We start from the raw sequence: 14,256 nt of genomic DNA, 5'->3' as shown, positions 1-14,256 counted from the left end.
TTTGTAGAATGGTATTGGAAACCAAGATTTGGGCACTGGATTTGTTTGTTGCTTCTACACTGTTCTCTAGGCTCTCTCAAAGGGATACACATATGTATAGTAACCCATGTGTATATGCAATGCTATAAATATTTCTACATGTTGCATTTGTTTTTCGTATTTATCCTACTTGGTATTTTCTGAGCTGCCTGTGTCTGTGGTTGGGTGTCAGCCATTAATTTTTGTAACTTCTCTGCCATTTTTACCTTATATATGTCTTTTGCTGTATTCTTTTTTATTTCTTCTTGGATCTTGGATAATTTTTTTCTTGTTTACTTTTTTCTTTTTTTTTAAACAATATCAAGTTTCTGTCAACATATCTTGAAGACCACTGACTCTTTCCTCAGCAATGTCCAATCTAATGGTGATCAAAGTCATTCTTCATTTCTCTTATAATGTTTTTTTTTTCTCTTGTAATGTTTTGATCTAGGATTTCCCTTTGATTCTTTCTTAGAGTTTTCATCTTTTTGCTTTTATTACCATCCCTTTTTGCATGTTGCCCACTTTTTCCACTAGAATCCTTAATATATTAATCATAATTATTTTAAATTCCTATTTGATAATTCCAAAATGTAAGTCATATCTGAGTTTGGTTCTGATGCTTGCTTTGTCTCTTCAGATTGTTTTATCTTGCCTTTTAGCATGCCCTGTAAGTTGTTAATATCCAGAGATGTATTAAGCAATTGGAACTAACACATTTAGTGGAGGATTTATGTTAACATGGCTATGATTTGGGCTTTGTTTAATGTTTGCTGTAGGTGTAGAAGATGGCGGTTTCAATTACCTGTACTGTCCTTGTTTTTTCTCGCTTCTCTCCAAAATTATGTTGTTTTTTTTCTGGAGATTATAGACTCTTTCATCTATAATCCACTTTTATTATACTGAAGCCCTGTTGATATTATGATGAAATGTAGTGGAGGGCAAGTTTTCTGTAATTTTCCAATTAAATATCAGTCTTAAAGTGGTCCTGTGTTTATTGTCTGTTACATTTACCTGTGTTTCTTCTTGTATAGCTTCCTTTCCCTCTCCTTTTGATGGGATAGAAAGATTAGAGGGGGCTGTCATGGGAGAAATGCCCTTCTGTCATAGTACTGCGATGAATCAATAGTAAACCCTCTTCCCCTGGAGAGAAGGCTTTTTTAATGGAGAAAGCTCTGGGTGCATTTCACAAGGATTACTCTTTGTTTGCTCCATCATAGATGCAAGGGACTCTTTTTTGTGTCTTCCCCATGAAAGCCTAATGTATTTCTTGATATCACCATGAAAGTGTAGAGGCTCTTGCCAGACTTCAGGCCTGAATATTTCTCATTTACACACTGGTGTCCAGAAGTTTGTCACAATTACCATTCAAATGTTCCTATCACTCTATGGCTCTAGCAGCATCTGCTCCAGATAAGAATATTTTGACTGTGGGTTTCTCAGTTTACCTATCTCATCAGATTTCAGGGTGGCAGTTTGCCCCACAGAATCATTTCTCTGATATGTCCAAGAAAAAAATAGTTTTTAGTTGTTCTGTTTTTATTCATGTTGCAATAACAAGAGTGAAAACTTTTAACCTATTTACATGTTGAAAGTAAAAATAGAAAGTAAATTAAAAAAAAATTATTGACCATGGTCAAGTGGTTCAATATTTGCAAATCGATCTTTGGGATACGTAACATCAATAAGAGAATGGGTTAACACCATATGATCATTTCAGTAGATGCAGAAAAATCATCTGACAAAGTACAACAACCATTCATGATAAAACCCTCAACAAAGTAGGTTTCAAGGGAGCATACCTCAGCATAATAAAGGCCATATATGAAAAACTCATAGAACATCATCCTCAATGGGGAAAGAAAGAACTTTGCCCCTAAAATCAGGAACGAAACAGGGATGTCTACTCTCACCACATTCAACACAGTACTTGTAGCCCTAGCCCCTGCAATCACATGAGAAAAAGGAATAAAAGGCATCCAAATTAGTAAGTAAGAAGTAAAACTTTTGTTATTTGCAGACTACATGATTCTTTACATATAAAACCCTAAAGACTACCAAAAAACAACTAGAACTCATAAATGAATTCAGTAAGGTTGCTGGATACAAAATCAATGTACAGAAATCCATTGCATATCTATACACTAATAATGAAGAAACAGAAAGAAATTAAGAAAGCAATTCCATTAACAATTGCACCAAAAATAATAAAATACCTAGAAATAGACATAACCAACAAGGCTAAAGACCTGCACTCTGTAAAATATAAAACATTGATGAAAGAAATTGAAGACGACACAAACAAATGGGACGATATTTCATGCTCATGGATTGGGAGAAAAAATATTGTTAAAATGTCCATGCTATCCAAAACAATATACAGATTTAATGCAATCCCTTTCAAAATACCAATAGCATTTTTTCCCCCACAGAACTGGTACAAATAGTCTTAAAATATGTATAGAATGACAAAAGACCTCAAATAGCCCAAACAAGCTTGAAAACAAAGTTGGAATTATCACAATTCCAGATTTCAAGTTATAATACAAAGCTGTAGCAATTAAAACAGTATGGTACTGGCACAAAAATAGACACATATATCAATAGAACAGGATAGAAAGCCCAGAAACAAACCCACAATTATATGCTCTATTAATCCGACAAAAGAGGCAAGAATATGCAATAGGAAAAAGACAGCCTCTTCAACAAATGGTGTTGGGAAAACTGGACAGAAACGTGTGAAAAAATGAAACTGGACCACTTTCTTTCACCATACACAAAACTAAACTCAAAATGGATGAAAGACCTAAATGTGAGACCTAAAACCATAAAAATCCTTGAAGAGAGCACAGGCAGTAAACGCTTGGACATGGACTGTAACATTTTTCTAGATATTTCTTCTCATGTAAGGGAAACAAGAACAACAATAAACAAGACAATATCAAAGTAAGCAGCTGCTGCAATCAACAAAACTAAAAGGCAACCTACAGGGGAAAATATTTGCAAAGGACATATGTGGTAAGTGGTTAGTATCCAAAACACATAAAACATTTATATAACTGAATGCCCAAAAAATAAATAATCCAATTACAAAATGGGGAGACAGCATGAACAGACAGTTCTCCAAAGAAGACATCCAAATCACCTACAGACACATGAAAAGATGCTCATCATCTCTCAACATGAGGGAAATGCAAATCAAAACCACAGTGAGGTATCACCTCACACCTGTCGAACGGCTGAAATCAAAAACCCAAGAGATGTCTTTTGGTGAGGATGTGGAGAAAAAGGAGCCCTCGTGCACTGTTGGTGGGAATGTAAACTGGTACAGCCACTGTGGAAAACAGTATGAAGTTTCCTTAAAAAGGTAAAAATAAAATTACCCTATGATTCAGCAATTCCATTACTGGATATTTACCCAAAACATATGAAAACATTAATTCAAAAAGATATATGCACCCCTATGTTTATTGCAGTATTATTGACAATAGCCAAATTATGGAAGCAACGCAAGTGTCCATTGATAGATAAATGGATAAATAAGAGGTGGGGGGTGCATGGGTGGCCTTAGTTGGTTAAGTGTCTGACTTTGGCTCAGGTCATGATCTCACAGTTTGTGAGTTTGAGTCCTGCCTCAGGCTCTGTGCTGACAGCTTGGAGCCTGGAGCCTGCTGCAGATTCTGTGTGTGTGTCTCTCTCTGCTCCTCCCCTGCTCATGCTCTGTCTCTCTCAAAAATAAATAAAACATTAAAAAAAGCCAGAAGACTCGTGTCTTCATCATAAAAAAAAAGAAGAGGTGGTATACATGAGTGTGTGTGCACATACACACACACAGGAAAGTGGAATATTGTTCAGCCATAAAAAAGTGAAATCTTGCCATTTGCAACAATATGGATGAAGCTAGAGTGTTTAATGCTAAGCAAAATGTCAGTCAGAGAAAGACAAATACCATATGACCTCACTAATATGTGGAACTTAGGAAACAAAACAAATGAACAAAGGAAATAAAAAAAAGACACACCAAAAACCAGATTCTTAATTATAGAGAACAAATTGATGGTTATGGGGCGGGGTGGGGGGGGGGGGCGTGTGTGAATGGGGGATGGGTGAACTAGGTGATGGGGATAGTATACTTACCATGATGAGCACTGAACAATGTACAGAATTGTTGGGTCCCTTACATTATACACCTGAAACTAATATAGCACTGTATGTTAACTATACAGGAGTTAAAATTAAAAACAATAAAATAAAAACCAAAAGAGCCTCAAGTGTTTGAGATAGGAAAGTAAACAAAAAAACAACCGGGAGTTCAAATTACCTTTTAAAACAATTTTTTATTTCATTTTCTGGTTTCTCTATGCAATTGCTTTGGTAATAATTGCCTCTAATGTAAATTGTCATTTCCCCTTCCATCCACGTACATTTTATTTCAATATTTCTTTTCAAAGTTCTTACATAGTTTCTTGATACATAGTTACATAGTTTTCCAAAAATTACTTTCATATCAGGTTAATTTTTGTTACTTGTACTTCTTTCTTTCTGATTTAGGCCTCCTGTTTTGCATTTGTGAATCTCACAATTGCATCATGACAATTTCCCAATTCACCTTCTTTCAGCCTTTGATTCCTAGGCAGTGATTTAAAATAGGGAATATTATGCTAAGTGAAATTAGTCAGAGAAAGACAAAAATCATATGACTTCACCCATATGAAGACTTTAAGAGACAAAACGGATGAACATAAGGGAAGGGAAACAAAAATAATATAAAAACAGGGAGGGGGACAAAACAGAAGAGACTCATAAATATGGAGAACCAAACAGAGGGCTGCTGGAGGGATTGTGGGAGGGGGGATGGGCTAAATGGGTAAGGGGTACTAAGGAATCTACTCCTGAAATCATTGTTGCACTATATGCTAATTTGGATGTAAATTTTTAAAAAATGAAAAATAAAATTAAAATAGGGAATATTGACTCCAGTCTTTTGAGAAAAATTGATTCTGTTGATTGTTCCTAGGCTTTGTTGGGCTGAATTTCCTGACAAATGCTAATTCTAGGTTTTGTGTATATTTGCTTATTTAATGCTTATTTCTTTTCATTTTTAATCATTATGTTGCCATGTGTATAAATCACAAAAATCGAAAAATTACTAACACAAATCCTTTCTTGAAATCTTTAGTAGTTTAACTTAGCATTTTCAAGATCATGCTTATAAAAAATAATTTTTAAAAGACATAGGGATTCAATCTTTGGTTTATTTGGGGTCAAACTAATGTACTTATATTCTACCCCATCAGTAAAAAAGGAGACAGACTATTAGGAAACCCAAGAGCTCTGGTAAATATTAAATTATTAAAAATTAAGTTATTGAGAGGGATCATGGATATAAAAGTAGATTATTGCATAACTTTAAATGAGAATTATATTTGATGGAACTGAAATCTTTAAATACTGATAGAAGGCAAGTTTCCAGACTTGGCATTTCATGATTCATATTTTGTGTGGTGCTTGCCATATACTCTGTTAATACGCTTATAATAAATGTGTGTCTTTAGTCCTCTGAGTGGCCCTTGTACACCATTGTAGAAAGGATTATAATTAACTGTGGAGGACTGAAAAGGGTAGAACATAGCCTATACTGTTTCTGAAAGTATCATATAGGTAACATATGAGTTTGTCTCATTTAGTTTGGTGGGATCCTGGGTAAATATCAAATATGGTTTAGCACAGCATCATTTTATAGTTTAATTCAGGTTTTTAAAGGAATTAAAAATGTACAAATGCAGGCCTAACATTTCAGGCTACTAGTACCTTAAAATTAAATAAAAATATTAACATATGGTGATACCTTGATAAGAAAGCAACCATTTGCAAATGAAAGTAGCTGAAAATATACTGTGGGCATCTGTATTCTACTATGTATACTACCTGTAACATTAGTCGCAAAGTATAGAGAAGTAATCATGGGCAAATCACCTGATACATTGTTCTAGGTAATTATCCTTAAAAATTTACCAAAAAAAAAGCCCTCAAAATCCAAAGAATTTTTATTCAGCTGTGGTTTTGAAAATGGAAACACTTAAATGTATTTTAAGATCCGATGTATTTACATTATGGTAATTGACACATAATTATCTCAGTTGGTAGATTTTACTATTTGGGGGGGAGATATATATAAAAACGAAATTGGGACCAAAAACATAAAGTCCTTGCAAATATTGCCTACCTAATAAGCAAGGTAGAGAGGGGTACCCGGATGGCTCGGTTGGTTAAACGTCTGAGAGAAACAGAGAGACAGAGAGACAGAGCATGCGTGGAGGAGGGGCAAAGAAAGAGGGAGACAGAATCCGAAGCAGGCTCCAGGCTCCAAGCTGTCAGCACAGAGCCCAATGCGGGGCTGGAGCTCACTCAGGAACCATGAGATCATGACCTGAGCCAAAGTCAGATGCTTAACTGACCGAGCCACCCAGAAGCCCCCAAATGTCTGACTCTTGATTTCAGCTCAGGTCATGATCTCATGGTTTATGAGTTAGCCTGGCATCGGACTCTGTGCTGACAGTGTGGAGCCTGTTTGAGATTCTCTCTCTCCTTCGTGTCTGCCCCTCCCCTCAAATAAATAAACTTAAAAAAAGAAGTAAGGTAGAGAAAATATTTTCTAAGTCTTTATGTTTTAAATCTGTTATGTCTGATATAGCAAAAATAATGTTAGTGTTTAAAACCTGGAATGATATTTTCTTAACCATGTATTAATATTTTTATAATATATAGATATGAACATTAAAAAGGATACATTGTTCCAAAGAAAAATGAAAAGTTTAGAAATATTGAGAAACATAATGGGATGTAGGTAAGCTTAATATGATTTTCAGTGAAATGCATCAATTCTAGTATAGAAGCTACATTGGTAAAACAAAGTCATTTGTGAAACAAGTGGAAGCATAACTTTTTTATATTTTTTATTTTTAATTTATTCTTGTTGAAATATAATTGATATCTAAAGCATAACTTCTTTAAACAAGAAAAACTCAGATGATTGATAGACTAGATTTAGGGTCTTGTTGCTAGGGTTAATACATTAAATGCTTATGATAAGTATTATTTGCAATGGAAAATTTTCATTCAATTATTTTTCCTATGTGTTTATTGAATTATAAAAGTAATCAAATTATCTATTCAAAATATAACTGGCCTAAATCAATCATAACTGTAGGGGAGAAAATGACAATAAACAGAAATTAACTCACACCAAGACTTAATTGAGCTGACTCCAGGGGTTAGATAAACATCTCTATGTGAAGCACATTAATATTAGATTGTGATACCGTTGACAGGGATAAAAGTCTTGGACCCGACGTTGACTTTTGAAATCAAAATGTTTTGTTACGTAAATTATAGATATAATTAGTAACAAAATATTTTGAGCCAATACAGGAAAATTTACAGCAATAAAAGTTTTCTGATGTTTTTAAAATTTTCCCCCTTAGTGATTCCAGATTAATTTTGACTGTGTTTAATGGATTTTCTAAGACTTAGAAAACATAAAGGAACTTTTACAAAAAGTAAGTAGGTTAGTTAGTCTTGTAAATATTTTCTAGATTTACTTGTGCATATATCAGTAATCAAGAATATGATTATGTATGTGTGTGTGTGTCTGTATGTGTGTGTGGGGGGGGGGGGTGAGAGAGAGAGGTATCAACTCCAGCCTTGCAAAAAGTAAAATGATGAATTTAAAATTCTAAATGTGACTCCGTTTTCCTTGATTGTATTTCCATTTAATTACCCAATTAAGAAAAATTGAGAAACTGGGTAATACTTAGAATTTTAAATTCATCCTCTTGCTTTTGACACGGCCAGAATGATACTACATTTTCAGTTATTAATCTTGTCACTACTATTTACTTCAAAATTTATCTAAAATATGGAAGTATGTGTACACATTTCATGGCAAAGACTGTTTCACCCACATCCTTTCTGTTAGGTAACACATGATGAACTTATTTTAGCATCCTTCTGGATTTATCTCTTTTTTTTCTTTTTTTCTTTGTTTTGCTTTTTCTATCACTTCCCTCAGGTCTGAAAATCAAAGGATGTAGTGGAATTACAATCCCATCTTACTGGATGGGTTACTAGGACTTGGTGGAGTAACTAAACCCATGGGAAGATTAGCTGAAGAGACAACCACTAATATCCTTGAACTCAATGCTGCATTTTCTCAGTAGAAAATACTTATGCAAAAATCTTGAAATGGTAACTTACTGAAATGAACTTTACACCTGAAGAGACATACGTTTGGTTGGAAAAAAATTATCCTTGAACAAAACATGTGTTTTTACTGTTAATTTGTAGAAGACTGATTTGGCCATAAAGTCCATTATAAATAATATATTTTTGGACAATTCTTTGCTAAGGATTATCTCTCCTAAATTAAATTTGTAAAAGCTGTAATATCATAACTGAATTTTCCAAGGACAATGTTGACCAGTGTTTGATAATTTGTAGGAAGTCAATTCAATATGAACACAGAACTCAAGACAAGGTAAGGAGATGGTTTGTCTACTGAGTGATGCATTTAAAGAATTGTGTCACACTTCTGAGAGACTGTATCATATTTATGATTTGAAGTAGAAATTAAAAATTATGTATTATAGCTTTCTACTCAATGTAAAATCCCCTCATTAATACTATACATTATAGTTTCCATTGTTTATGTTTAATTTTAACATGACAAATAATTCCAAGTAGGAGATTCAAGAATGTATGAATAAAAATAAAATTCTATCAGTAATCAACTGTATCAGTTTTTGAAATACATCCAGGATTGCAATGTATTCGTGCCCTGCTTACACTAGGAGGCCATTTCAAACATAATTCATACTGTCTCTTAGACCTCTCTAGTTTCTAACTTATTTCCTTCATCTCCAAATACACATGGTCCCAAATGTATCTCAGCAGTGCCTTTCTGATTTAAATGTCATTTTCCTTTTTTGTAAACTACTCAGATAATATCATCTTTGCTTCCACAATTTTGTTCAGCAGAATTTTGTTTAGAGGCAGAAGTCATAAAATTTTTAATATTGGGTTTAATGCTAAAAGCAAAAATAATAGTGATGGACTTTAAGCAGGGGACTAACACAGTACCCTTTGTACTTTTCAAATAAATTAGTGTAAAGTAGGTCTGAAGACACATGAAAGGATTGCTGTATATCCAAAAAATAGTTGCGGTTTGTATTAGGACAGCAGTTACAGAGATGGAGACAGGTGAACAAACCTGAGAAATATTCAGTGTTTGGCAATCAATCAACCTGTACCCACGTAGGGTGTGAAAGTGAATGTTACTCTTTATGTAAAGTCCGTATGTCTGGCGTGAACATCTGGCATGTTACTGTATTGCCAAAACTAAGTAGGGAAATTTTGGAGGAGCAGGAGTACCAGTCCATTTCTGAATGTTGTTCCTAGTTTTAGAAACAATCTTGGTGTCTGTGTGTGTATGTGGGGGGGGGGGGGGGGGTAAGATCACTGCTTTGTACTAGAACTTAGCTCCTAAGATTACATCAGGAATAAGACCTTAATTTATTATCTTTGATCACTTTCAGAAGGGACTAGAGTCCTGTCCCTGACTTGCAGCCTGGGAATTGGGTCAAACAGGGAGTTCAGTAATTGAACAGGAAGTATGAAATCAGAATAGGTGACTGAGTGCAAATCACATTTTCTAATTATTGCAGATCTGAGTTGTTACTTTATTTGATCCCCAGCTTGGAACATCAGATAATTACATGTTGAAAAGCTTCCTCAAATTGGGGCATTCTATACCCCTGGGTTACTCTTCCCACGTATAGATGATTTGGGACTTCTGGCTCAGTATCAGACTCTCCAATACTACTTCTGTATGAGTTGTTGAAAATTTCAGTATTCACTTATCCTTTCAAAACCTGGTTTCTTAAACTGATCTTCTTTGGTGATCAATGATCTTGTTCCCAATCCCAGCTTCACCACTACCTACCATCATACTCTAAAGTTACCAATAATAATTGCAACCTTGGAATGGTTCCACGTTCATGCATGTGATAGCTTTATGTATCAGGTTGGCTAGACTATGGTATTCCGTTATTCCAAACACTAATCTAGGTATTGCTGTGAAAGTACTTTGTAGGTGTGGTTAACATGTACCATCAGTTGACTTTAAGTAAAGGATAGCCTTGATAATGTAGGTGTACCTCATCCAATCAGTTGAAAGGTCTTAAAGGAAAAATTGAGATTTTTCCTAAGGAAGAAGAAATTCTGCTTCAAAGTTTCAGTATTAGCTCTTGCCCAAGAAAGTTTTCATTCTGCAAGCATGCCCCATGAATTTCAGACTTGTCAGCCTGGAAATTAATAACATAAATCAATTCTTCAAAATTAATCCCTATCTCTCTTTTATCAAGTGTATATTTGTTTGTTTATCTATAGCATACTTAAATATATACATAGATATAGACAGATCAATCTATGCGTATCCATAGATATGTATGGGTAGATCTAGATAGATCTAGATATACAATTGACCTTTGAACAATGGAGGGTTTGGAGAGAATGACACTCCCCCACAGTCAAAAATTCAATAATAACTTTTGACTCCCCAAAAATTAAGCCTACAGTTGACCAGTAGCCTTACCTACTACATAAATAGTCAATTAACACACTTTATATGTTATATGTATTATATAGTGTTTTCTTACAATGGAGTGAGCTACGGAAAAGAATATGTGATGAAAAAAAATCAAAAGAAGAGAAAATACATTTATAGTACTGTATTTATCTTTTAAAAGCCACATAGAAATGGACCCATGCATTTCAAACCCATGTTGTTCAAGGTCATTTATTTATAGATTTAGATTTATATGATTACTACCCCGGTACACACACACACACACACACACACCTGATTGGTTCTGCTGCTGCTTTACTGGACAACCTTGACTGGTACAACACATCCCTCTCTTGGAGCTGTTCCTAACATTCATTTGACTCCAGTAAGATTGCTAATGTACTGATGGTCTTTTCTTTCACTTATTTCTATGCCTTTGAAGTTCTCTCATCCTCTCCTGTCCAGTTTAAGTTTTATATTAAATGAATGTAATCACTCCTTTGAATATATATTGTCAATTGCCTTGTGCCCTGTTTTCTTATTCATATTAATTCAGAAAATGCACAACCTTGGTTAAACCTGACTCAACGCAAACTCTGAACACACAGCTACAGCCACTCTTCAAGTGAGACTAGCTGGAGAAAAGCACTATAAAGACTTACTGATTTGTCTTACATTAAATTCATGACTAAAAAGCTCATGTGGGCTCTTACTATATCTTGTCCAATCACATTCCCAATGTTCTAGATGACTAATTTATATCCTATCTTTTTGCCTCAAATATCTACCACCTCCTTTTACATTTTCTTTTATTTAATAACCTTGCCTTCTACTTCAGAGAACTGAAATAATCAGAAACTTATTCCCATAGTGTTGTACTTGCCCAGATGCATCCAATCTCGAGCTGCTGTGAGTATTGCTGCTAATTACTTATTACCGTACAGTTCTCCAGACAGTTGCCTTTGGCCCCAGGAGTTATCTTTGCCACAAGTGCTCAGGAGTTTACACAAGTGCTCAGGAGGTCAGCCCCCTGACATCACTGGCAAATGACCCTCAGCCAATGATGCACCAACAGAAGAGGATCAACCTCAGTTGCCTTTCTTCCTCATAGGTTTTCCTCCCATGAGTACTTACTGGATCAACTACTTGTACAAGAATTGCCACCTTAGTTTCTGCTTCTAGGGAACTTAATCCAGGACACATAGATTACCATCAGCCTGTACCAGCATGCATACTCACATACTCAGGATTCATCTTGTCACTACAGAATAACTATCCATATTCCTATCTGAAGATATTCCCAACATATGTATAGTAGATTCCATCCTCAGGACATATTTCCAACAATGCTCTCCTGTTACTCCTTATATTATTAATGTTTACTCCTGTACTTGACCACTGCTGTTAACACTCATACATTCTGTGACTTCTTTTGTCTTAGAAATTATTTTTCTTATCCCATTTCTTTTACTTATTTCTTTATTTGCTTCTTGTTCCACTACCTCTCAAAACTGTTGATGGTATCTGATGTTTCCAACTTATGTTTTCCACTTTTCTCTTAAACAAACATCTAAAATAAGATTTAAGAAAATAGGATTAAGTCCTATGGATATCAATAGCAATGAGTTTATGAGCAATATATCTATGAGTTATGAACAGTACAACACACTTTCATGATCTGAACCATAGCTGTCAGTGTTCTAGATTCTTCTTTATTCTCATCTTGCTCCTTTCATCAACTTCAATAATTTAAAAACCATAGCAGAGGGAGCAATTGGGTGGCTCAGTCAGTTAAGTGCTTGACTTTTGATCTTGGCTCAGGGTATGATTTCACAGTTCATGAGTTCGAGCCGCATATTGGGTTCTGTGCTAATAATGCTGAGCCTGCTTGAGATTCTCTCTCTCCCTCTCTCTCTCAGCCCTTACCCTGCTTGCGTGCATGCTCTCTTTATCTCTCTCTCAAAATAAATTAACATTTAAAAAAATGAAAACCATGGCAATACATAAAAATAAATGTAAATGGCTCCCAAATCCATATTTTTAATCCACTATCTTAGTACCCATCAAATTCTAGAGACAAATGATTGAGCCCAGATGATTGAATAACATCTGTGTCAATCAAGAATGTGTTTAGCTATAAGAACATAAAATCCCCTCATATAACAATTTACCCTCTGGATGCTACTTCCATAATCTAGACAGGAGAAAAGGCAGAAGGGCAAAAGACAGCAGAGGTATGTCTAAACTAAATTTACCTACTTTTAAAGGCCTTTGTTCAGAAGTCCCCAACAGCGTCTTTCAATATATATGTTATGGATTCAAACTGAGTTACATAGCCAATTCCAGCTGCAAGGAAATTCATGAAATTGATTATTTTTAACATCACTGCAAAGAAAAAAATCAAGTTTTTTGGTGGTGCTGATTATTGTTGTTGTGAAGAAAAGGGAGAATGAAAGTTAGGCGGCAACCAGCAGTGTTAGCGTAATCACTTCCAGGACATTTATGAACTAGTTGTGCAACACTGTATGAACCATAATTATTACAGCATCAGTCACAAAATGAGACATTATTTTGCCAAAATGAAAGCATACAAAAATAAACAACGCGTTATAACTATTTAAAATATTTTAAAGTGATTAGGTATGTACTAATAATTTGAATACCAATAAATGTTTTTATATATTAGTAAATCTTTGTTGGAATTTGAAAGATAATAAAAATTTAATTCTCCATAATAAGAATAGGGTAATTTAATGATGAAAGTGTAACTTATATAGAAAAATGAGCATTCTTCGTAGTGATTTCTAAGATGAACTTGAATAAATTTAGAATCTATTAACTTCTAGTAAAATACAAATGAGATAAAAATTCCAGTATCTTGTTATTGTTGTGGGGGAAGGGAGAAGAAAAGTTTTATTTTATTTATTTTTTAAGGCTTCTTTTTGAAATGTTTATTTATCTTAGAGAGAGAGACAGAGCATGAGAGAGAGGGAGACACTGAATGTGAAGCAGGCTCCAAGCTCTGAGCTGTCAGCACAGAGCCTGATGGAAGGGGGCAGACTCAAACCTGTGAGCCCCTAGATCATGACCTGAGCCAAAGTGGGACACTTAACTGACTGAGCCATTCAGGCACCCCTAAAGTTTATTTATTTTGAGAGAGCAAGAGAATGAGCAGGGGAGGAGGGGCAGAGAGAGGGAGAGAGATAGAATCCTAAGCAGGCTTCTCACTGTCAACATGGATCCCAATGTGTGGCTTGAACACACAAATTATGAGATCATGACCTGAGCCAAAACCAAGAGTCAGTCAACTCAACCAGCTGAGCCACCCAGGATCCCCAAGAAAAATGTCAAAACAAAATCTTTCTAAAGTAATCTCAAGAAAAACATAAAACAATAGAAAATAAAATGCCAAAATACATTAGTAATAGTAAGCAGCTATATAAGCAGGTCTTATAATGTATTATGAAATATAGTAGGCGATGAGATAGATCAATGTAACATAATGTGAGAAAATGGAAGGAAGAATTTACTAATATTTATCAAGTAAATATGGTTTGATGAATGATTTTTATTATTGCTTGTTGTTTCAACTTTTATTTGAATTCTGGTTACTT

This window comes from Panthera pardus, unplaced genomic scaffold, assembly GCF_024362965.1.
Source record: "Panthera pardus isolate Hobbes unplaced genomic scaffold, ASM2436296v1 HiC_scaffold_2, whole genome shotgun sequence".
NCBI classification, from domain to species: domain Eukaryota; kingdom Metazoa; phylum Chordata; class Mammalia; order Carnivora; family Felidae; genus Panthera; species Panthera pardus.
This window is presented reverse-complemented; position numbering follows the sequence as displayed.